At 34.0% G+C, this 27,226-nt stretch overlaps 1 long non-coding RNA gene across 5 annotated transcripts in view; it reads right to left on the bottom strand.

Annotated features, from left to right (window-relative positions):
- LOC131424993 (uncharacterized) overlaps window positions 1–27,226 on the bottom strand; it is a 114,288-nt gene that overhangs the window by 9,384 nt on the left and 77,678 nt on the right. For 3 of the 5 annotated variants that reach the window (XR_009228725.1, XR_009228724.1, XR_009228722.1), the window contains one exon: window positions 5,776–7,088. The exons of 1 other annotated variant lie outside the window; for it this stretch is intronic. This is a non-coding gene — a long non-coding RNA (uncharacterized LOC131424993). Of the gene's footprint in view, window positions 1–5,775; window positions 7,089–27,226 lie in introns of those variants that run through there. One more of the 5 variants, XR_009228723.1, reaches the window with a different exon arrangement.

The following is a 27,226-nucleotide window of genomic DNA, read 5'->3' on the forward strand; positions in this document are numbered from 1 at the left end:
AGAAAGTACAAAATTACTTCCTGTGTTTTTGATTGGAATAGGAATGTATAGCTAAAAGGCCATATTAGTTATACTTAGTTACAAGTCATGGAAAGCAACCAAATTAGCTTGGTTGTAAGTGTTCAAAATAAAGTTGCAGATAAAATAGTTACATTAGAATATCAGCTAAATAAAGAAGTTTTTAAAGACTTTCTTAGTTGTAGATGGACACAATACCTTTATTTTATTTTTATGTGGTGCTGAGGATCAAACCCAGTGCCTTCCACATATGAGGTGAGCACTCTACCACTGAGCTACAACCCCAGTCCATGAATAAGTTTTTTATATAAATAGGTCCTAAAAATTTCATTCTGCATTGTTATTTGCTGAATTTGGCAACCCTAATCAAAACACAATTTAAATAAGTTTAGGCATATATGGGAATGAATCAGAAAATCTAAATTTAAACAACTAAAAGGCAAAAATTTCAAAGATGCAGTTAGTCTCAGGATCAGCTAGAAGCAATAACATGAACAACTTAGCATTTTCTTTTCATTCACACGTTGGCTTCATTTTTTTTTTTTACTACAAACTTAAATTTGTGAGAAAACTTCTGTTGTTTATGTAAGTTTTACATTTGAAAATTTTGCCACTGGAGAGAAGAATGTTCTAATGTAATCCCTGACCCCAGGAAAAAAAAATACCCAAGCAGGGCTATAATTGGTCTAGACCTGGCCAGGTGCCAACCTCTGGAGTTGTCAGCAATAGACATTGCATTGGGGTTTGTGTAAAAATATAGCACCTTCCACAAAAGTTATAGGAGGAAAGTAAAATCAAATCAAGGAGCAGGCAAAAACAATTTCGAAGGATAGAACAAGTTGTTCTCAGATGAAAGGGGTTTCTTGGCAGGAGAAGAGTAGACAACAAGCACACATATATATTCCAAATCAAAACAGTTCAATCAAAACAGGGTGTTTTTTAATTAAAAGAATGCAGTGCTGTATTAAAGACTGACTACGAGGGGAATAGCATTCAGGCATCATAGAGACCTGGACCACTCTCTGTAACTCTGGTTGGTTGTTTGGTCCTTTCTATTTTTAATTCGTGTGTGTGTGTGTATGTGTGTGTGTGTGTGTGTGTGTGTGTGTGTCTGAAAACTTCTCCTCTGAGTCTGTCTGGTCCAGGTCTTCATTGGTATATTACAGTACATACTGCATAGTTGTCAGAAGCCAGGGGCCAGAAGCAGCATGACTGAGATATGGGGACATGTTTGAAAAACTTCAGTGAGTGGGGAACAATTTTCTGAGAAAAGATGTCTATTACATTTTGTTTTTTTAAAATAAAAATGGTGTTACTACTTGTTTTATTTACTTCCAGGCCCCAAGAGGAAAGTATATATTTTCATCTCCTATTACTTCCTTTCCTAAATTAACTGTACCCTTGGGATAATCAGTCTTAGGCGAAACATGTAACTTAGTCATATTGATCCACAGTTCTATAGTCATCCATTGATCATTGAAGAATACAGTCTGAGTGGTCACAATCTATGAATTCCATTAAGCAAGGATTCCATATACATACCAAGAAAATAATAATTGTTAAGATAATTTTCTAAAGATTCACCTTATATAGAATATTCTGAGATGCTTTTGTCATGCACACTTATAGAAAATGATGAATTTATAGCATAAGCAGTTTGTCCCTTTGACTTAATGCTGACAGTTTGATTTGAAATTTGAAAATGATGGCATTTACAATGAAATGCAAAGCTTCAAAGCTCCACATTTTCTTGGAATGACCACTGTAACAGCATTAGTTCTTGTCTTTTTAAAAATTTATTATTATTAAATACTAGAAAGTTGCTAAATCAGGTGAATTTCCAATAAGCTACTTAGTAGACCCAAACAATTAGAAAACGGTTACTCAATGACTTATAAAGGTATATTTATGAGAGAAAAGGAGAATATCAAAACCTTCATTTTATATAATCTTTCATGTACATTTTTTTTCTTATAATGCTTGGGCTCACCATGAGGGGTTAAAGCAAGACTCTGAAACAGACACAGAGACAAGGTGCTGTTATTCTCTATTATCCCCAGTTCCATAGTTCCACTCACTAGAACAGTTTTTACCTCTAGACTCAGAGGTGCTGACCCTGTCGTAGGCTCCATTACCCTGACTGGAACAACCAATAAAAACGGTAGGTAAATCTAAAGAGTAAGTATATTCATTTAGGGATATATGTTGAAAGAATGAGAAAAAATAGAAAATGAAATTATGATCTATAACTAATTTCATTTTCTATTTTGTGGAGGAAGAGAAGCCCATGAAAGAGTCTGAGGTTTTAAGTGGGAGACAGAGAGAGAGAGAGAGAGAGAGAGAGAGAGAGAAAATGGGAGCAAGAGAGATTTACAGAACTGATAGAAAGAGCAAGTATCAAGGAGGGAGGAACTAACAGCATGAAATGGTACCGAAAGGATACTGGAAATCATTGGCTGAATTTGTCAGGTTAGAAATCAACAGTGATGTTACTGAGAGCAATTTCGGTGGAGTGGCTGGGAAAGAAACCAGAACACAGCAAGGTAAAGAGGAAAAGGAGGCAGAAAACTTTAGAACATGAGCATAAACAACCCTTTTTAAAAGCTCATCTGTGGAAAAGCCAAGTAGGATCAGTAATTTTGCATATTTTGATAAGAACCAGAAATTCTATAAGTGTAAGAACACTTTCAACAGACGTCTCCAAAGACATGATTAAAATTCTGTACAACTATTCCCAGAAATCAAGCTTGTCTTTTTTTCTTAAAACAATATGGCTTATTTTCCAATCATTTCTAAAGTGTCAATCTAAAAGTCAACCAAAACAAACAAAAAAAAAATGGAGAAATTATGTACCTGAGCTTGTCTCCTTTTTCATCATTTACTGATAAATTTAAAATATCCTCACATTTTTGAAGTAGAAGATTTATGTGATGGTTTGGATGCGAGGTGTTCCTCCAAAGCTCATGTGTGAGAGAATGCAAGAAGGTTTGGAGGAGAAATGACCAAGTTATAGCCTTAATGTAATCACTGAATTAATCTCTGATGGGTTTCACTGGGTGGTAACTGAAGGTAGGTGGGGTGTGGCTGGAGGAAGTGGTTTATTGGGGGCGTGGCTATGGATAGTTGGGTCTGGAGAGAGGAGTCTCTCTCTCTGCTTCTGATCATCATGTGAGCTGCTTTCCACTGCCACACTCTCCTGCCATGATGTCTTCCCTCACCTTGAGCCCTGAGGAATTGAGTCAGCCTTATAAGAACTAAGACCTCTAAAACCAACCATGAGCCCCAAAATAAACTTTTCCTACTCTGTAATTGTTCTGGTGAGTCTTTCAGTAACAGTGGTGAGAACGCTAACTAAAACAACACATTATCATTATGTTACATATGCATGTAGTAACATAATCTACCATCAACAGATTCTGTCATTGCTTTATTTTTTATTTTTTTATTTTTTTGATACTGGGGGAGTGAAACCAGGGGCACTTCACCAATCCCCAACCCCCTTTTTGTATTTTATTTGGAGACAGGCTCTCACTGAGTTACTTAGGGCCTCGCTAAATTACTGAGGCTAGCTTTTAACTTGCAGTCCTCCTGCCTCAGCCTCCTGAGCCACTGGGATTATAGGCATACCTTCTTAATAAAAATGTTGATACATATATTACCAAATTGAAAGGAAATTTTAGCCAGAGGCCTTTTTTTTTTATCTGTGGTTGTTTTGGAACACTTAGCACTTTCCACCTGGTTTCTTGTTATACTTATCTAAAGTAAATTATACTTATTCTACAATCATCCCCTCGAGGTCCTTAGTAAGGTACTCTTAAAGAATGATTTGATCAACTCATTCTTCCTGACAAAGGATGAGAAACAGCCTAATGTGTTACCTCTCTCAAGATAGTGGTGTATCTGAGAATTAAAAGTTTGGAAATTAATTTCAAATTGAAGAATTTTAGCTGTGTAGATGGATGAAGAATTGGTGACTTTTAGAACTAGGTATGGTCCTACTGGAATATCACAAATAAAGCTTTATTTTACCTAAAGAAAGTCAATATTACATAATAACCATAATTAAAGGAACAGGCATCCTCTGGAAATAGAGTTCTATAATGTAAGGCCAAGTGAATTTTCACTGGTATTTTAGAAATATATCACAATGAGGTAATCAGGATATTTTTGTCTAGATCTATATGACTATACAGTTCAAGATTTCAAAGGAATTTTTGTAGCAGGCTGACATTTTGATATTGCCACAATTTCATGGTTTCTGTTCTTAGAAATATGTGAGAACATTTCAGAGAAAATGGTAGAAACTTATAAATTAAAGGGTCTTCAGTATTGATAAGATTATAGCACCTAAATTAACATTTTCAAGGCTAACATTTCATTTAGATGAATGGCAGACCTTGACTGGCGGCCACAGACAACTCATGAATGTGATTACAACAAAGTAATTTACCATTGTCAGATAAACTTTCAGTAATAGTGTTCTCTTGGCTTAATAAAGTTAAACACCACTTATAACCAGCACTTCACTTTGCTTTATCCCATCATACGGCATGTTGGTTGTTCTGTTCTTATAACAGACATCTGCATGGGTGTTCATTTGTACCTGCCCACTGTGTGGGTTCTCTGAGTTTAATGCATCTAGCTATAGAATAATTACATAAAGTGAAGATTGAACTTTTATAAGCCAGTTTTCATCATCATTACTTAGTGTACCCAAACTTTGTTCTTCCCAATTTTTTTTTTACTTTGACTCATTTGTATGCATTAAAAACCCCCTTCTTCAATATGTGCTAAAATAACCACTGAAAAACTTGTGACACATAAGTTAAAACTTCTAATCTCAGTCTTGAGAAAGCACATAAAGATTTGTGAAATTTTGGACTATACAAAGATATTCTCATATTTTGACAGATTTCATTATGGCTTAATCAATAATGACAGCATGTATGATTTCAAAGTTTTATTTCTTGAAAGTGTATAAGTGTTTGCTCTTCTATTATTGTGTAATTAAACCAGATTAATTGATTACCTTCAGCTTGGGATCTTTAAAAATCATACAAGATTTGTAATTTTTTGTTCATGTATGTGTGTGTATATGTTGCTAGGGATCAAATTCAGGGCCTCATGTATGCCAGCCAAGAACTCTACCACTTAGATTTATCCTGTTTCCAACACTATTTTCTCCTAAAATTATTCTCCTGCAACAACTAACCAATACATATTTTAAGTTGAATAGAAACTAGAGTAATTTATTTTTAAGTTGGACTTGGGCATAGAATATTAAAAAGAATTTTATGACTGTCTTGAGTAATAATGCAATATATTAGGAAAATAATTATTACATAAAACATTGATTATAGAATACCAAAGAGGGTTCATTAAATTTCCCCCCTTTTATCACTTGTTTAAAATGTTTAATTCTTTATTACTTCAACTGAACTTTTCTTTCTTGGGATGATAGAGAGTCAACATAGCAAAGTAAAATCTAGCAACATGTGCACATCCAGGAGCTCCATCTTCTCTCCCATGTCCTTGGTCCCTTTGAGGATTTTTAAAATGTGGTATTCACTGTGCTAATCCATATGTGCATGTGGCAGGCGTTGATCATATCCAACCACCCTTCTTCCACCCTTGCCCCTCTCCACAACTTTCCCTGTCTCTAGTAACCACTATTCTTTCAGTTGGACTTTTATTCATTTATTTAAAATTTCCACATATGAACAAGAACGTGAAATACTTGTATGTCTGTGTCTGGCTTATTGCATTGAACATCAAGCCCTCCTTTGTTGTGTGTGTGTGTGTGTGTGTGTGTATCAGCACTGAAGAAATATGTGACGGTGGAAATATAGCTCAAGGGCCAAAATAATAGATAAATAAATTAAATGGCATAAATACTTAGAAAAGTAAGAACTTGAAATTACAGAGATTTTTCTTACAACAGAAAAATCATATTTCTTCATTTGGAAAATTAAGCAACAAAATATCTGTTACGTACTTTTATTCAAAATACATTTCAAGCTTGATAATTATAGTAGAAGTCAATGCAATGCCTTTTTCCAGATGTGAGCTATAGAGGAATTTCACAGAGACCTGGTTAGAGGAAGAGGTAGAGTTAATGGCATTTTGAACATTAGTCAAGAGATGAACTACCCACTAATAAGACAAATTTAGAATGAGCCTTGATTGCAAGGTAGTACATTTTATAGATGTATGTTTGTTTTACCAACCAGGTTAGAAAGAAAAATTACCTATTTCTTTCTGTGTGTACAATAGGGTCATTTTGAGAAATTATTAGTGGAAAACTTTATAATACAAATACAGGGATTTTGGAAACCAGAGTAGCTTGTAAAATGTGTTAAATTTATAATAGGAAGACTGGAAAGTGCTCCAGCCTCATACTGTGGCTTATGTTGAGTATGGATAGTTTTATTGTACTATTATATCATATGTAATATTATGTTAATTTTTGTGGTTCTGTTCAGAAGGGAGGATAATAGCTTAAAGGTTTTATCTTAATTCAGAGAAACAAAGAGTATCCTACGAATGTAAAGTCCACATGATTTTGAACAATAGGAAATTCACTTAGGAGAAAGGCTATGATAGAATGAGGAAGTATTCTTCAATGCCTTAGCAAATGTATATTCATGTCATGGGATCAGGTAAGAGGGGAACCAGGATTTTCAGAGGGAAAAATACTGTTAATATCTATCTTTGACTTGACAAGAAGTGAGACATCCATGATGAATATTTCTAGTATGTATATTTCCAAGGCCTTCTGGAGTTTATCTATAATGAGAGATATCTATATCTTTATCTTTTTCTATTTATCCATCTTAGAATATAATTAAACAAGAAATATTTGGTAACATCACATTTACTATTTTCTCAGTACCCAGTCTAATTTGTAAAACATCAAGCCTTTTTTGCTACTAAAAACCTCATTTTAAATATTGGGAATAGTAAGTAGTTGCTATCATTTTCCATTTCTTGTCCACCTTTTCCAAATTACTCTCTGCATTCTCAGTTGTTTATTCTGGAGACTGGAGGTGAAGGTTGTCCACCTGAGATACCTAGAAAAATAAAAAGGAATCAAAAAATGGACTTCCCATTAAATGACATACTAGATATTGAGTACAGGATTAGGAGAGTCACACCACTATAAATTTACAGCTTTGTTTAATTCATATTATTATCCTAGACATTTACTCGAGGTTAGTCAGCAACCTTTGAAAGTCTTACCTCCTTGTTATCATCAACTCTTAAGATGAATTATTTTAACCTTAACAGAAATGTAGCCCACCATTTCAAATACTGTATGTCCTTATTACCATATTTACGGATGAGAGAACCAAAACAGTGAAGATCAAGTGAGTTCATCCATTATTAATAAAGAAAAAAGTACAACTCACTGTCTCCTGTGCTTAACCAGAGCTCCAGAGATAGTAAATTATGGGCAATTTAAAATAAAAGGAAGTATTAAAACTTATTAGAGCAATTTGGAGATGTCTATTCCAGTTAATAAAGAATGTCCAAAAGCAAATTTAGCTATGTGTACAATTTGTTATACCCTAAGAATGGTATAACTTGTCTGCAACAATGATTAAAAAATAGAAATAGTACCCACCAATGGATATATTTTATTTTCAAATTTACAGACAAAAAAATGGTACAGATGGCACCCCAAATAAGAGACTGGCATGGACCAGTATCTTCTCTGTGAAAATGACTAATGTATCACTACACTTTTGCCAGAACTACATGAAAAACCTGCCAAAAATGATCATGTCATTATCAGCTAGCATTCCCGATTGTTCACTGTTTGTGTCATATATGGTTCCTCTGAAAAGAAGTACTCTTACCTAACATGATCCTTTTAACATTATAAAACATGAACTTTCATTTTTTTTAATGTTTTAAGGAAACCACATTTATTCTACAGTAAACAGACATATTTCCCTGGTGTCAGGAAAAAAAATAGCTGTGCTAAAAATTAAATGAGATCCAAGTGTCAAAGCTTATGTTTGTAAAGCCAAAACAGAACACAAAGAAATTTTGATGTGTTTGTATATACCAGTAAACTTTGTTCTCTCACCTACTATAGATTTTGAGCTAATAACCATCTACTAAACATCTAGCACTAACTGCTTGGTGATATGGAATTATTGATTTCTATTTGTGAGACTTTAATGAAGATTAATCTAATGGAATGATGCAATTTCCTAATTAATAATATACCCTATGGATATTAAAATGAAATTAAATGTAAGGTAAGAAGTTAATCTGTTATATATTACACAGTGAGCATCTTTTATCTGCTTTTTAGTTCAATTTGGGACTCAAAAGTTAGATCTAAAAGTGAATACACACATACATGCAGAGTAAAGTGTCACTTAACAATAGAGACTCATTCTGAGTAATACATTGTTAAGTTATTGCATCATAACTTTTTTATTGTTAAGTTATGAATATCATAGAGAGTACATAGAAAACCAGGTGGTATAGCAACCTACACTGCATGGTATAGACTCTATTAACAGCAATAGTAACACAATGTTTTTTTGTGCATCTAAACATATTTAAACACAGAAAAGATGCACTAAATATACCAGGTGATAGGAGAAATATTCAAGACATTGCCCTGGGTGCTGGGGATATAAAAATGCCCAATGATGATTTTTTTCCTTAAATTATTTTTATTGAACAGTTATTTAAATATGTACAAACATAAGGATTTAAAACTATATGGTTATAGTTCCTTCTTTATTTATTTATTTTATTATATATGACAGTGGAATGCATTATAATTCTTATTACACATATAGAGCACAAGTTTTCATATCTCTGGTTGTATACACATTATATTCACACCAATTCGTGTCTTCACACCTGTACTTTAGATAATAATGATAATCGCATTCCACCATCATTTATAACCCCATGCCCCCTCCCTTCCCCTCCAACCCCTCTGCCCTAATAGGAGTTCGTCTATTCCTCCCATGCTCCCGCTTCCTATTCCACTATGAATCAGCCTCCTTATATCAAAGAAAACATTTGGTATTTGGTTTTGGAGGATTGGCTGTTAGAGAAGATAATGCTAAGTGAAGTTAGCCAATCCCATTGATGATCTTTAAGGTTGTTTTGGTTTTGTGAGGAAAAGTAGGTCAAAAAATGTCACTCTAGGTATGAGGAATGCACTTTCTTATACTAAATAACTCCTTGCTGCTGAGTTTGGAGTAGTTACTTGAAGTTAGGATTGATAGGAAATCAAGATTTTCCCATTTAAGGAGAGGCTGGCCTAAGTCAGGCAGACCATGAAGAAAGCATACATATTAAGGGCATAATATGCAACAAATATAACTAAAATTTAGAATATTTTCAAAGATGAAGGAAGTTGAGAGAGAGAGTCTGGAAATGCAGGTCATTGCTACATTATGAAAGTAATGATAGGCTATACCAAAGGAATGGGACTTCATCCCGGAGGCCAGTGAATCTACTCCCTGGTTCCTTCCCTGTGTTGGTCAACTTTTCATTGCTGTGACCAAAATCCCTGACATGAACAACTTAAAGGGGGAAAGATTTACTTTGACTCATGGTTTCAGGAGTTTTCATACAGTCTGCTGATTCCATTGCTTTGGGCCTGAAAGGCATGGCAGAGGAAAATTGTTCAGCTCATGACATCCAGGAAGCAGAGAAAGAGAAAGGGGAAAGTGCTAGGAATGAAAAATAGTCCCCAAAGATGTCCTCAAGGACCCACTCCCTCCAACTAGTTTTCATTGCCTATAGTTTCCATCATCTCCCAATAGCCCAATCAATTGCAAATTCCTTAATGGATGAATCCCTAACCCTCATGATCCAGTCACTTCCCATAAACCCCACCTCTGAATACTGCTGCATTGGGGGAAACACCTGCAGTACATGAATCTTTGGGGGAAATTCTTGATTTACATAAAGTTGGGTGAAGCTCCAGAGTCTCAAGTTTAGTCAGGATTAAAAAATTTTTCAGCAATGACATTGAGTGAAGTCTTATAATAGTTAATGTTTTAGGAGTTTTCTGCACTGAAACCACATTTTTTACCACACATCTTGTGATCAAGAAACATGGTCTGCCATGCACCTAAAAATTCATCTACTAAGGATGCTGTTGCAAGAGGATCATGAGTCAGAGGTGAGCCTGGACAAAGAGAAATTCAAGAAATATTTATTGAATTTAATTTATTTAAAATGGAAGATGACAAGATTTTCAATCTGATATGGTTTGGATAAGAAGTGTCTCTCAAAAGCTCATGTGTGAGACAATGGAGGAATGTTTAGAGTGAGAAGGGAAGACGTGAGTCAGTAGGGACATGCCCTTGGGGAATATATGAGTCTTGAATGAGGGTTCTAATTCCTGGCTGGTGTGGACTGAGCAGCTTTCCTCCTGCCCTTCTGGCTCACCTCTGGAACAGAGCTATGGAATCACCGACCATGGACGGAGACTCTCAAATCATAAGCCAAAAGAAACTTTTCCTCCTCTAACTTGTTCTTGTCAGGTATATTGGTCACAGTGACACAAAGCCAACTAACATACAACCTGTGGCTTCATCACACACAAAAATAATTTCCTAAGCCTTTTCTTCTAAATCTAATTGAAATAATAGAGTTTCATATCTTGTTAGGAGCTGACTTCTTTCCCAAATATTTATTTTCCAATAACAATTATACTGTTAGCTTCAAATATCAGATTCTATCATATGGGAGTTAATTTTTAACTCTCATTAAGTACATTAAGTTTTCTAAACTGAGGAAGAAGACTGATTAGGTAAATAGAATTTTAGATCTGATGCTATTTTTTCTACTTCTCATGTGATTTTCTCAAGAATTTCCAAGTTACTATGCAGTGAGGTGTTTGATATACTATTGTTTAATTTTCAGACTTTTTCTGATTTTTGTCTATTTTTTGCCTTGAAACTTAATAACTTATTATGGGTTTCTTGGTTGTTAATAATAGGTTTTGTTGCTGCTACACTTAAGCCTCTAATACTAGCATTCTGCAGTTCAAATAGTTGCCCTTCATTGTTATTAACTCATAATCTAATGCTCATTGACCAACACTATCTATTTAAAAGCATTCCATAATTATATTGGCAGTGATCATAATACAGAATAAAGATTCAATTCAGTCTTAGTCATTTAAAATAAAGACAAGATCTTTCACTTTAAAAGATTTCATATTTTAATATTAATCTTCTAACAGAAATTGAGATTTAGGTCACTTTTATATATAAAATATTTCAAGAGAAAAATGATAGTTGGGTAGAAAGTAAGTATAATTTGATTAGTCTTATGGAAAGGGAGGGGATTGAATAGCTTGAGGGACAGGGAATTTTTAGAGTGAAGAAAACATTCTATATGATACTGGAATGGGGAAGAGGTGACTATGCATTTTTCAAAGTCCTTAGAACTTTATGGCCCAAAGAGTGAACCTTAATATCTGCATTTTTTAAATTAGGAAGTCAAGGGATCATATAATGGAATTACAATGTGATAAAAATGTAATCTAAATATATTACAAATATAAATCTCACTTGAAGGAAGTGAAGGAAAGATGATGATCGAAGTCACTAGAATTGAGGGGAGTCTATAACTAAAGGTAAAAGGAATTGTGCATGTGTATCTTACCCTAGATCATAAAGTTTATTCCCCATGAAGACAAGAGTTAACAATTTTTAAATTACTAAATATGTCTTCTAAAATTGAATGATTAAGTAAATGGGTGGTGGATGGTGGCAACCAGGTTTCTCACTGTTGGATTGGGAAGTTATAGACAATCAGGAGGTGTGAATAATTCAGATGGTGATGGCTTAACATTGTAGACATTTGTTTGAACTTAATATAGACACAGATGGAAGTGGGCAAGGGAAATAAGTATGTATATTTGGATATATGCACAACTCTTATATATTTTTCCTTGTTCTGTTAGCTGAAATGGCCTAAAAGCAATAACACCGCAGTAAAATGAGTATGACTAGCATTAAGACCTTGTTTTCTAACACTGTTCTTCAATAGAAGAAACTGTAGTTCCATGGAAAAATACTTGTTCCTAGGACTGAGTAATAAATGTACATGATTGGACTACAGTATGTTGCCCTGCCATAAAGTAAACATGTTAAACAAATAAATCACAATGTTGGGGATATGTTATAAGGGCATAGGAACCAACTAAAAGATTTTCCAATGGCCAAAACTGGTACAACATCAGCATAAATAAATAAACTAGTATTGGTAATAGTGCAAAGTATACAATAAATATCACTGACTCCAAATTTATATAAATAAGTGATTAAACAAATGAAAAATAGTAGCTCTCTCATGCCGAATTCTAAGCAATTTAAATAGACATCTCACTCTCAAGGAGGTGGAAGATAATGCCCCCCTTCTTTAATGAGGGCCACTTCTTAAATGAGGGCTGCTCATAATGACTTTCTTCCAAAAAAGGTAGATCAAACAGTAGGGAGGCAGATATCTACGTAGTGGAGAAACCAGATCAAAACTATCTCATGCTATTGATGAAGATCAACATCAACAGTGATAAATCATGTCCTTAGTATGTATACTTGATTAATATGATGAAAATGTCCTTTCCTTTGTGGTCTCCCTTCTAAGAACTCTCATAATCCTAGTTTACTCATGGTAAAATAATCAGAAACAAATTCTATCTGAATAGTCCTCAATACATACCAGCACTCCTCAAAACTGTCAAGGTCACCAAAAACAGGGAAAGTCTGAGAAAGAGTTATTTGTCAAGAAAAAACTAATGAGATATTATAATGAAATGTAAAGCTCCTGAAAAACAAACAAAAAATTATTAGATAAAATGTAAGGAACTCTCAATAAAATATGGATTTTAATTATTTCTGACTACTATTGTTTCATTAATTCTTTCAAATGGCATACTAGTATAAGACACTAATAACATAGGATATATGCCTATACTGCCTGTACTGTCTATAATTTTTCCATAAATCTAAATAAATTTTAAAATCAAACAGTATATATTTTTAAAATGTTAATGAATGAATTATGGCTGAGCATTAAAGTGTTATTACTGAATACAAAATAAAGGAGGAACTATCTTAATAAATCATAGCTCCGTGGAAAATTTTCAATTTAAACATTGACTTGAGACTTGATACCCCTGTTTAGCTAGGCAAGTCAGGCTCCAACAAGAGTGTGAGCTGTCACTGTGCCACAGAAGCAGATGGGCCCAAATACACACAACTGGGAAACAAAACCCCAGGACCAGTTGGAAGTAATAATAGGATTCCCAGTTTAGGTTGTCCAAATTGTGACAGACTCTTTATTTTTTATTTTAGTAAACTCAGTTCATTAAATTAATTTCAAAGGATGTTATAGGTTATAAGAACATCCAATATAGTGCTTTGAAAACAATAAGAGATTCATACTGGCTCAAACTATGAGATTACTTCTGCTTTGGAAAGAAAAATTTCAAGTTGTTTATAATCTCATGCATTCTAGGATCTCTTTCAGCTCAATCATTTGTCTGCTTTAATTTCCAATATATAAGACCCTGTATCCATTGAAACCAACTCTATATTTTGAAACTCCTGATGTGAATAAACTACACTGACCTCAAGGGAATAGGTACTCCCTTCCAAAAATCATACTAGTGTATTATCTGTGGATTCTCCCAAGTCACTTCAGTCACCATGTTCCTTGAGTAATAGACAATTTACCTTTTTTTTATTTCTGAATATAAAACACATCATATGTACTATATCTATGTCCCTGAATGATTCTGAATAATTTATTATGGTCCATATTTTATGGATAACAGGAAATTCTAACCAATATAACCCCAATTGCATCTTTTCTTAAAATAACCTTGCTGCATATTACTTATTGTCTGTTCATGTTTTTGCTTAATTTGTGTTGACATAACTAAATCACATATAGAGGGATCTTCAATAATTTTTATCATATATAGAATGTCAAATTCTATACCAACTCAGCCACAACACCTATCAGGTTATTTCCAAAAAAATATTTTAAAATAAGCAACTTACTATGGCCCCAAATAGTTGCCACAGACACAAAAATACATAACAAAAGACCCTCTTTTGTCATTATATTTAGCTTTCCTGATAGAATTTCATATACATTTAAGTGACATACAGAGAAGTGGTGAGTAGTGTGCTATGAAATTTGTGAGAAAAAGTATGGTAAATAGAGGTATAGACTCTAGAGCAACATCTCCTATTTTCCACCCCACTTTTTTTCATACTTGCTATGCAAAACCAAAGAAGTTACTAAACTCTCTTTGCCTCATTCAGTTCATCTGTAAAATGTTTCTTTATCATAATTTAATAATATATGAATATTATTTACCTGTTTTCAATAATGTGAATAGAGATTATTCAAGTCAATAGTAATGAATATATAGTAAGTTAATGGATTGTTGATTGAGGGAATATATGAATGAATCAATTGTTAGTAGTAGAAACAGAAAATATTCAGAGTGAATATTCACAATAGAAAATATGAATTTTTAATGCTAAATGGAACTCTAACAACTGTAATGATGCAACAAAAGTAAAAGAATAGACAATGGAATTTTACAAAATTGAGAAGCTTTGGCACTGCAAATAAGAGTTAACCTACAGAATGGGAGAAAATATTGGCAAATGGTATATCCAAGGAGAGGTTAATATTTAGAATACAAAAAGGACTCAAAATAATGAACCCCAAAGGAAGAAGCAATCCAATTTAAAAAAATGGCCTAACTAAATAAACAGACACTTCAAAAAGGAAGACATACAAGTGGTTAACAAATACATGAAATTTTTTTCAGTTTCACTAATCATTAAAGAAATGCAAATCAAAACCACAGTGAGATATCATTTCACCCCAGTTAGAATGGTTATTATCAGAAAGATAAGAAATAACAAAATTATAGAAAGGATATAGAGAAAAGAAAATTCTCATGCATTGTTAGTAGAAATTTAAAATAGTATAGCCATTATAGAAAATAGCACGGCAATTCCTCAAAACATTAACAATAGAATTATCATATGATCCAGCAATTCCACTGCTGGGTATATACCCAAAAGAGATGAAATCTTTATAACAAAAAAGATAACTTCCACCCCCATGTTTATTGCAGCACTATTCATAATAATCAAAATATGAAATCAATCCACATGCCCTTCAGTAGAAGAATGGATAAAGAAAATATGGTCTGTTTATACAATGGACTACCACTCAGCTTATATATAATGTAGTAATGATAATAAGAAAATTCTGGCATTTGCAACAATATGGATAGAACTGGAGAGCATTATATTGATTAAAACAAGTCAGAAACAAAAAGGCAAATACCATATTTTCTCACTTATTTATGGAAACTAATAAGCAAACTTGTAGAAGTACAGAACAAAACAGAGATCAATAGAAAGTAGGACAGGCCAGGGTGAGGCAAGATGGTAAGAAATTAAGAGGGACTTTTAGAGAATTGGAAGGATGCTGCTGAAGTAGAAAAGAGGGGTTTTAAGGGTAGACAAAGGGTGGATGGGCATGATCAGTGCATGATATATTCATGTATGGAAATATCACAATAAACCCCATTAATTGGTACAGTTAATATGTGTTAATATTTGTAATTTTTAAATAATCACAATGGTGGTAGAAATATATTTCAATGTTACTTAACACTGGACCCACTATAACTAATATTAAGTATCAGCCTTCTTTCTGTAAATTTACCGGAATTGTTAGCCATATTGTTTTCTCAACTTACTTCCCTTTAAGCTGAAACTTCATCAGCTTCACACTTAATATAGGTGGTTCACAGGATTTCAGTAAATTTAAGGTAATTTATGATTTCATCTTTCTCAAGTAATTTTCAATCAAGTAAAGTTATCCAACAAGCCTGGAAGTTGCACATGGAAACATTTTATTTTAAGGTTTCATTAGTATGCATAAATTCACAGCCCCTCCCAGTTTCTATCCATTTTTGCAAGTAATTGAAAAAAGTGACTCAACATATGTAGATACCAGTTTTTAGGTTAGCAAATAGGGCATGGCATTTTAAATGTTTTAAATATGAGGCATTAACTGTGTTTAATTTAATGTGTAACAATGAACTTGATTCTCTTTCCAAAATGAAAAAAAAAAAAAAACCTTCTATGGTAAACATGAAAAAACAGGATGGTGTCATACAAAGCACAGTATAATCTGACATCTGTTTTTCAATTCCCTTATTCATTACCTATGAATTTTATTTAATTCACTTGGCCTCAGTTTCTTCATCCATAGAACATAAAGAATAATTATGTATATACACAAAAGTTAACCAAATCCTATTGCTTTCTATTTGTTAATCCCCTACAAGAAGCCTAGTTTAAATTTTTCCACATTTCTACCTGTTATAGAAGACCCCACATAGGCATAAACCACAGAAGTAACACTGTTCGATCATGTTGGGTGACATGGGGTATGGCTACCTACTCATGCAGCTACTTGTACATCTGGTACTGCTTGAGCTTGGTCTAAATGTACAATTCCATCTTATAATGGGCTGCTGCTAAGAAACATCTGACTTCCATTTGGCAAGTTTGAGAGAGTTTATAGTATCCGTTTCCAAATATATGGTCATTTTGTGTTTGTCACAAGATAAAGCACTCTGTCTCTACCAGGATCCAGTAATATCCAGGTGTTTCTCAATGAGTATGTTATTTACTCAGATTGCATGGCCTTGTTAAAGTGTTCCAGGGACAAACATCAATTCATCTTAATAGGCATTGCCATATACTTTCTATATTGCTTCTTTTCCCACTATTGACACCTCCAATATCACAGAATCTGCTAATTCATATAGCCTAAGTGACAAGGCTGATACACTGCCACCTGAAATTTCTGCAGAGTCACTTCCTGCCCCATGCTATTTTTAAAAATATTTTGTTGATGCATTATAATTAAATATAACCGTGGGTTTCATTATGCTATATTCATACATGTACATGACATAATCTGATCAATCTTGTTCCCTAGAACCTCTCTTTTCCTCTCATCCTCCCTTTCCGATCTGTTTGCTTTATTCTACTAATCTACCTTGTATTACAATTTTTATTATCATTATAATCATCATTTTTTCCATGTTTAATTTGTCCACAGCAAATCCACTTTATATATTTTCCCAGTATATCATGACAGAGCCAGGAAAGTTAACCTACCCCAGAGGCAAAATTATAAATACATATTATTTGACCACATAAGTGCAAATTGTTAATGGTCTACTTTTCTGCCGTATCACCGACCATGTAGCATGTACTTAAGACCTCAATAATACACTATAGCAATGATTTCATTTTAGCCAGAGCATCTGTGACCTTGACTACTACTTGCTAAATCTGTAGTGGTCTGTAATTATTCTTCAGGACAGAATTTCAATAAAGACAAGCTATAAGAATAAAAAGAAATATTTGAGAACTATCATAACTACATCTTTTAGGTCTTTAATGATGGCACAAATCTCCCTCCATAGATAACTTCTATCCACAGACTACAGACTCAATGAGGATATTTCTCCAACTGCCAAGTATGAAGTATGTCAATTCCAACTGTATACATTCAGCAACTGAAAGGAAATGACCACTGAGTGGGCCCATTGACCCAATGCCTACATTGTTAACTCTCTGAAGGCCCAGGACTTGCTGAAGGCCCACTTTCTAAGTAGGGTGCCATGATGCTTTTGCTGTTTAAACTCCACACCATCTGGCCTCTTTTTATTTAGGGTACCATCCTCCCATAGATGTTAATGAGCCCCATTCTTTCATCATCTCTTCTATAGAAAATCTGGACTGAGGAGGAGGTCTACCACTGAACTTAGTCATTTTTGCCCTTCTCATTGGTATGTTCCTGAGGGCCTGAGTGATACAGTATCTTTTGAGCTTTTCTATGGAACACAGTCCTATATGGGGAGGTCATTTGTCCTAAACATAGTATATCCATTTGAACACATCCAGTTTCCTCAGACTCTTTATTCCTTATTTTACTGTTCTTAGGATTTCACTTTGCTGATTGGTAAAAAATAATTTTACCAGACTTTAAATTTGTTCTGTTCCCATTGTCTTTCTAGGATCTTAATCTTATATTCTAAGAAAGTTGGTCTCATATTTATGAATTCTTCATTACTCAGTCTTACATTCTAGCCCCCTTGGTCAAGTCCCCTCAAAATCCACTCTCAGCTGAGTGTTGTGACACATGCCTATAATCCCAGTGGCTCTGGAAGAGGGGGATTGAGAGTTAAAAATCCAGTCTCAGCAATTTAGTGAAGCCCTAAGCAACTTAAGAATACCCTTTCTCAAAATAAAATATAAGAAGGGCTGGGGATATAGTTCGGTGGTTAAATACTGCTGGATTCAATCCCCCATACAAAAAAAAAATTTACTCTAATATATTTTCCCAGCTCTTGTTGCTAAGTACTAACAGATTCTTGTAGTTTTCTTGGTGTATATTCTTTTTCCTCCCTTTTCAGGCCCAGCACATCCCTAGCTGGGTCATACAGGGATTTAACCCTAGGTAGCATCTTGTCAAACAAGATGAAGGGTGAGGGCACCTTCCCAAGGGGGGTTCCTGTCACTTTGTGGAGAAAAGGCTTCTACAGCATCATCCAGCATAAGGAGATGGCAGATCTTACAAGGGAAGGGATACTACTCCTGAAAGCCAAGAGGAACAGTGAGCTCAGTAGTCAGTATCATTAAGGATAATCAACAGATGTCCCATTCTGTGTTTCAAGATGCTAGGATTTCCCCACAAGGAAGTTGTGTTTGGTATATGGTCCTAGACTTTTGAATAACAGACCTCCTCATATGAGTATTTAAATATCATTAGAACTCCATAGCTCTATCAACATCTTCAGGTTGCTGCACAGAAATACCTGCTTTTCCATTATAAAAGATAAGAAGCTCTTCATAAGACATTGGAGAAACCCATGGCTACTGCCCTTAGCCATTAACTGCTTTTTACTGTCCTCAGTCTATCATTATCTCTATGTAGTATGGCTAAGTAATTTAGCAATGACCAACTAATTCTGTCTTTGTGGACTGTTGCATTGTTCCCACCATATCTTTCAAATACCTACATCACTGAGCCTGCCTAAAGCATTCTCTTCCAGGAACATTTTCCTAGATTACCACTGGTAAAACCTTTAGCAATTGAGCTATTACCTTGTGCCATGGATTATTCATTCCCCACTGCCAACCAGAATAGCACTGTCTTCACCCACCAGGTGATGGGTGAGTCAGTCTCAAATTTTCATCCCATTACAGCCTGTTTTCTCAAATCACTCTCAGAACCACCTATGCAAGTCCAGGTCCTTCAAGAAGCCAATGACAAAGAATACTTAAAACAAACAAGAGGCACCTTTAAGGGAACATGGGAAGGGAGTGAGTGGAGTCTGGGAAAGCTATCTGGTTGTGATGCAGATCTGACCATCTTTTGAAGGAGAATGTGAAAGAAATAAGTGTGGGCAGAAGACCTTTAGAATTTAGTTCAATTCTAAGACAGTTTGGCATGGTAATAGAATTCTTGAAAAGAAAGAGTGTTCCCATGTCTTCTCAGAATGCATCTGCATTGGTGTGCCTTCCATACTCAGTGGCTGGGAGCAGCCCATACATGATGTAGCATCAGGGCAAAAAGAGGGATAGATTTCAGAACTCAGCAGCCTTGCTTATAGATCAAAGATGCCCCATAACCTGAGACCTTAAGAGGTGTATAAATCATATCGGTCACCTTTTATGCACATTTGAGACTTTGCCTTATGCATTCTTCACACTGTTGTGAGATTGGCTCTTTAATTCTGTTTCTATAAATGAGGCAACTGAAGCTGTGTGATTTGTTCAAATTTATATAGCTGGAAAGTGGTAAGAACTGACTCAAACACAGATCTCTGACTGCACAGCTAGATGCATTTAACAGCACATTCCTTGTCCTCGAATATCTTAAAATATTTCAGGTGAAGACAGATGTGAACAAAACATAATTTTTTTTTCCTGATAAACACAAGTATGTATAAAAAAATGCTTAGGTCTAGCAAGAAGAGTCAGAGAATATTATAGCTTATATTAAGGGAAAACTAAGGATTTGTGTCGAGAACCCAGGGACTCCAGGAGACAGGGAACAACACTAAAGAGAAAGAAAGTACAGAGGAGCATCACTGTGTTAGTGCTGACATGGGCTTAAATATTTTTAAATTAGTTAAAGTGCCAGAATATCCTTATCTTCTCAAAGGGTTGATAAATGAGGACTCTTGAATTCAGCCTAAGCTCCTAGCAGAAGGTCACAACTACCAAAAGAGGTATAGACAACTAATGCTAATGCTCAAACAAGCAGAAAGGATATTGATCAAGGTGTTGAAAAATGCAGACAGGGTATAGCCAACTGAAAAGAGAGTGACATCTCTCTAAAGTATATTGACCAGCCTCAGCAACTCAGTGAGACATTGTCTTAAAATATAAAACAAAAAGTACTGGGAATGTCGCTTGGTTTAGGCTACCCCTTGGTTCAATTCCCAGTCTCACACACACACACACACACACACACACACACACACACACACACAGCCAACAGTTGTACAGAACATGGGAAGGAGGTAGAATATTCTGGAGAATTAGTTGGACTATAGTTGGTTCTAAAAGACTGTGGAGCAATCAAGACAAAATAAAAAACTTCCCAGTATTTGGAATCCATATACTGGTGCTGAAAATAAACACCTCATTGAATGGGCAAGGAACAAGTTGCCTTAAGAAAAAGATGTGTGAACAGAAGATTTTTTTTCCCTTTGTGTTTAGAATCAATCTAATGAATGTTGAGATTCTGATTCCCAGGTACCAGAATTTTAAGTGGCTATACCTCATGATATAATGCAACTAACTCTGTCTTTGACCACTGGTGAAACCTTTAGCAATTGAGCCACTACCCTGTTCCAGGGATTATTCACAGCAATGTCACATCAACCAATCATTCTTACAGAAATTATGGCATGAATACATAGATATGGACGTATAAAATATGCTATGAAGTATCATTTTCCCTTGAAAAAACTGAAACTAACTTACATGGGAGAATTATTATGTATTGGAATATCAAAATACCAATCTGAGAGACATTATTTAAGTGTTCACTGAGAAATTACCATAGGCCAGGCATTGTACATCATGCCAGGAACTAGGAACTAGGAACATGGAAGATCTACATGGTCCTTGCCCTCTTCCAGGTTTTAATCTGGAAAATAAGACAGAAAATTAACACATACACTATGATGCATAAAGAAAAAGAGGAAAACAGGATGTTGTGATGGAGAACTAATTGGGGTTGGAAGGAAGAACTAGGGAGACTTTAATTAAAAAATGTGGTGAGAAAAGATCTCTTTGAGGTGATATTTAAAGTGAAAAATAATAATGTAGGACACACATAACAACAATGTTCCAGGCAGGAAAAACTATAAGTTTATAACCAGGGACAGGATATGAGCAGAAGCTAGCCCTGAGGGTCAAATAGCCCAGGAGATGAGAATCAAAAGTCTCCAACTCACAAGAAGAGAGATGGTCATTTGACATAAGAGATACTGCTTGCATCCTAATAATAAGGAAATGAATAACTTGGTGACAGTGAAGGTAGATATAGAACTATTTTCTTGTGAAGAGCACAAGGGATTAGTTCCAATCTACCATCCTATATTTTCCTCGATGAGTTATATGTGATTGGAGGGTATGCTGGGTATGAGTGTGACTGAGGTGTGGCACATGAAGAAAAATAAGGTATACATAATTTTCTCAGAAAGTAGGAAAGGGAATCTATTAGAAAATATATAGCAGAATTTTTAAGGCAGTTTTGAAAGTCCATAGATAACCATATACAATGCAGATATGCATATTATTTACTTTCTATAATTAATACATTTTTCTTTGTTTGACTTTCCACTTGGCAAAACCTCCAGATAGAATACATGCAAAAAAAAAAAATACTGTGGAAATGACAAAAGCAAAACAATTAAATCATAATGAGATTAAAACAGGCTATATAAATTATGAGCAACCACAAAGATAGTGCTAAATTGAATTACACTAAAGTTATGAAAATAAAGTCATAAATGGAATATGACTCATTTAAACATTATTTAAACAATGAAATAAACTAAAATGAAGGTCTTCTTAAAATAACTTTTGAAAAAATGCTACATTTTAAACTGTCTTGGTTAAAAAAAAAACATATGGGCAGGTAGGACATTTTAAATAAAAAAACACAAGTCTTTGTACAGTCCAAATATAGACATAGTAGTATGTCAGCCTTTAGTTGAAATTGCTCTCTATATAAAACTTGTAACTGGTCCAGTATTTACCTTTTTAAGTGTTCTATTTCTAAAAATCACAAAATGTAACTAATTAAAATTCCAATTAACAAGGTTTTTATATCCCTTTAATATTTGCTTGTTCTGTTTCTACACACAGGTATGAATGGAGCCTCAAGAAGAGGCCACTTGATCATAAAATAAAGGGAAAATGTGAGCTGGAAAACAAACACAATATTTAAACCAAACAAATTAAAGCCAGTGTTTTTAAAAAATTCTAAAATCCTGTAGGGTTTTGAATAACTTCACATTATCAGTTTTCAGGTATTCAGGTGGGACACAATAAGTTAATTTTTTCAAGCTTCCATGTATACCAGAATTACATGGATATTTATTGAAAAGATGAATCCCCTGGCTGTATTCAATAACTATGGTATCAGAACCTCTAAAGATACCCAGGAATCAGTCTTTAAAAAAAAAAAAACTATCTGAGATTGTTTTGAAATAAGTGAACTTACAGCCACATGTTGAAAAAACATATTAACATCTAAATTGCAAATTATTTTTTAAACTGATGAGTTTAGGGGAAATTTTCAAAATAAAACTTTTGCTAATCAATCAAAACTTTGGATTCATGGTAACAATGGTCATTGGATGACCAATAAAAGTTTTGTATTGTCAATGTGTTGTAAAATCATATAAATGTCATAGAAACAAAGATCCCAACCATAAATCTCCATATATAAATATCTACCACTGGTTCCAGAGTGTCTTTATAATTTATGTTGTGGTAAATAAGGAGGTGCCTTTCATTCATTACATGGATGTTTTAGTACCTGGAACTGTGAAGAACCAGACAGAAATGGATTCTTGTGGCACCCCTATGAGTAACAAAGCAGATTGAGAATGGTTTTAATGGAGATTGTGTAATAACACTCATGTGATCATTTTCATAAACAGCCTGTTGAAGACATACTAAGAAAGAAATTATACCCCAGTTGATTCAAATGTATGATATGTCAAGATCATTGTAATTAATAAAAAAAATCACCAGAACTGTTAAGGTCATACCAGAAGTAACTGAAACATGACAGCAAAGAATAAAACCTACCCAGAGATAAGCTGAAAACAATTCATCCATGGAGAGGCTCAGTCAGTTACATCTTTATTCCAAGGTGTTCACAGATTCTAATGGGACAGCCAGAGACCTGAGTAAATCATTCTGCAAGTGGTCTAGTTTCTGAAGAGTGATAGAAGCTTGGAAGATCTCGTTTACAAATGTGAAGACCTGCACTATCCAAGAGCCATTAGACAATCACCTGGCTCCAAGTTCAGCACTATCCAACAGCCACAAACCATATGTGGCTACTGTGCTTGAAATATGGCTCATGCAACTGAGACTCAAGTTCTTATTTTATTTCATTCAATTCATTTTAATGTTAAGTCTGAAAATGGATATTCTATTCAGTCATTGTAAAATTTTTAAGTATGTTTTAGACAATGTATTCATAAATCATCATTATCAACTGTACATTTTATGAAATATAAATACAGATCAGGTATATCCTAATTGAAAGGTGCTGCAAAGAGAAAATATATACTGGATTGTGAAAGCTTCATATAAAAAGCATACCATCTCCTTAATGATTTTAATATGAATTATATGTTGAAATGTTAATATGTGGATCCATGTCTGAAAATGTATGTTATTGAAAGTAATTTCACTTCTTTCTTTTTACACTGTGGCTACTAGAACATTCAAAATCCCATAGGTATCATGAATTAACTTTCTATTCGACAGGATTTTCAGGCAATTTTGAATAAGATGTTGCATATATGCTACACCTAATTTGCCATATATTTTTGCCATTACACTGTATGTTAAGTCAGGAAAACAAAGAATCTTACATTTAATAATAATTATTAAAACTACATAGAAAAAGTGAGAATTGTTACTTGCACATTTCAGAGCAAAGGATATTCTTATCAGGGTCATAGCAAAGAGTGAGAGCTTGCTAGATTCTCGGAACATGGTCTCAAAGAAATGAAGTTACCACATCTACCAGCATCTGCTAGTGTGCCCTTGTACCCAAAACACTACGAGGCTGAAAGTATAAAATCATTAATCACTTAAAGAAACTAAGAGCCAGAAGAAGAAGAAGAGGAAGAGGAGGAGGAGGAGGAGGAGGAGGATTAAGATAAGCAACTAGAAACTGAATAGAATGAAGGGTTTTCTACTAATTTTCCAGCTTTGTGATAGTATGAAAATAATTGAATTGCTTATACTAAATAAATTCTGTAAAATAAAACAGGTAAAAAATGACCTTTCAGAAAGCTCTACAAAAAGACCAGAATGGTTCCGTACCCAAAATATCATTACTCAGCAATTTCAAATTTTCTCTACAAAATTGAGATTTAGTGCTTAGATTTTTTTAATTAAAAATACAGTTCTAGGTTAAATATCACTTTGTTACTTGTGGAAAGGAATAGGAGGTGGGAAATTTAATAAAACTCATGCTTTGGTAAAAACATGTCTTTGTATAATATAAGCTTTCATTCAAAACATCTGATGTCTGCGGCATATCTAGTGCTGTCCAGTACTCTGGAGAAGGTGAGCTATACAGAAGTACTTCTGTCTAATAACAAGTAAATATCTATTCTCAGAAAATACTTTCTCTTCAACAGCTGCTCCTTGTTCTCATCTTCCCAGGTTTTCTTCTTGCTTAGTTACATATTATAGGGCAGGTAATCGAACCTTTCTTTAATAATCCACTGAATATTCCTCTCTGGGATACCAAAAAGTGTACCCAAGTCATGTTCTTTACTTGAATTCCTTCATCTTCATACACACACAGCACAAAGTACAGGAACTCCAACATTTAAGGACTCCTATAGGTGTGATTACTTAGTTGAAATAAAAGTAAACTAAATGAGAATGAAAGAAGTATTCTGAGTTTATTATATCAAAGGGGCAATTCCTTACCTATTAGTCTCACATTCCTATACCTCCATAAAATATATTAGAAAATGACACAAGTGTTAATTTCAACAAAATGATGCATCAAGGACCTAGATAAAATGCATATACTTATTAAATGTAAGCAAATCTAATTCAGAAGTAGTTATTATAATGTTTGGGATTATTATGATAATCATTATCTCCCCTCTGACCCTTCTCCATTGAGTGATGGGTGAACTGAGTATGCAGTATATTTGCTTCAAAAAATAAATAAATAAAGACTCACCTGTCATAAAAAGCTAAAAACATGGATTTAGTACAGCATCTGGCAGATATTTATTAATTACGCCAACTAAAACAGATGGGCAGTCAAGCTTTAAAATCCGTTTTTTATGGCCTGGAATGACAATGAATAATAGGTCACATCTTACACTGAGTGGTGGTTGTTCTTCATTAAAGAAGAATAAATTGGGCATCTTAAAATTTTCTTTGAATACCTGTCCATTCTTCAAAAGATTTCAGATTAGTTTATATGCTTCTTTACTTATATACTAGTGTCATTTGAAAAACTGATCATGATAGTTTTCCTTCTTTTGTATAAAAAATAATGATATAACTTAAAGAAAATACTATATCTTGTAGAATACATTGTATAATCCCAACCCCCTAATACTGTCTACAATCAAAGGGCTCTAGAATAAACATGAAATACTTTGCATAATATGGTGAGGAAAGTGTATCCATGTCACACACACACACACATAATGGAGTCTATGCATATGACGTAGGATATCATCCTCAAAAATCTTCATTCATCCCAAAAATTTAGCCTTTCAATTCCTCAATGTCATTGCTGTTCTATTCCTAGTGGCTCAGCCTCTTACTAAGATCCCACTCACTCTTTGGAACATCCAAATGTCATTGCAATTCATCTACCATCTTTATGATCTTTAATTAACTTGTTTCCTGTTTTTGAAAATCAGTTCATACTCATTTGGTATCTTCAAGGATCCCATATTTTTTGTACCTCCAAAATATTTTGAGATGTGTGTTCCTTCCCTCATAGTAATTTAATAAATAAAGAGAAAGAATATCACAACCACAAGAATGATATCCTAATTAGAATAAGTTATACTTCATGTATATAGAACAAGTCAAAATACACTCTACTGTCAAGTATATCTAAACAAACAAATTTAAAATAGTGATAAAAAAGAGGAAGAAGATCAAGATGAGCAACTGAAAACTAAATAGAAGGGAGGATATCCTAAGAATTGGACTTCTTTGTATTTTTTGGAATATTTTTCCTTTTTAATGTTTATATTGAAACATTATAATTATACACAACAGTAGGACTAGTTGTGACATATCTATATTTGAAAATAACATAATTTGCTCATAATTCCCCAGTACTTCCTTTTTCCCCTCCTCTCCTTCCTTCCCCTCACCTCATTCCTCTACTCTCCAGTTTCCTTTCTACTTATCCTTCTTTGTGATAATACACAAATAATTAAATTATTAATACTAAAGCAGATGAAAATGACCTTTCCCTCTAAGGGGCTGCTAAAGCAAGATAAGGCTCCTTAATTTAAGGAATCTCACAAGGTGCTAGATTTTTATTAATGCAATCTCTGATAATAATAACTGTAATATTATTTTTAAAAAAATTATAAGAAAGAGGCTGGGGTTGTGGTTCAGTGGTAGAGTGCTCGCCTAGCAAGTGTGAGGCACTGGGTTTGATCCTCAGCACCACATAAAAATAAATAAATAAAATAAAGGTATTGAGTCTATCTATAGCTAAAAAATATTTTTAAAAATTATAAGAGCAATTTCATAGATTAATAAAGTCTCTGGACTGGATGGGTTTTACTTTCTCTATAAAATTTTCCATTTAATGTTTGAAA

The sequence above is a fragment of the Marmota monax genome, unplaced genomic scaffold (assembly GCF_021218885.2).
Source record: "Marmota monax isolate L192 unplaced genomic scaffold, Marmota_monax_Labrador192_F-V1.1 WCK01_AAM20220418_F8-fsc00079, whole genome shotgun sequence".
Lineage (NCBI taxonomy): Eukaryota > Metazoa > Chordata > Mammalia > Rodentia > Sciuridae > Marmota > Marmota monax.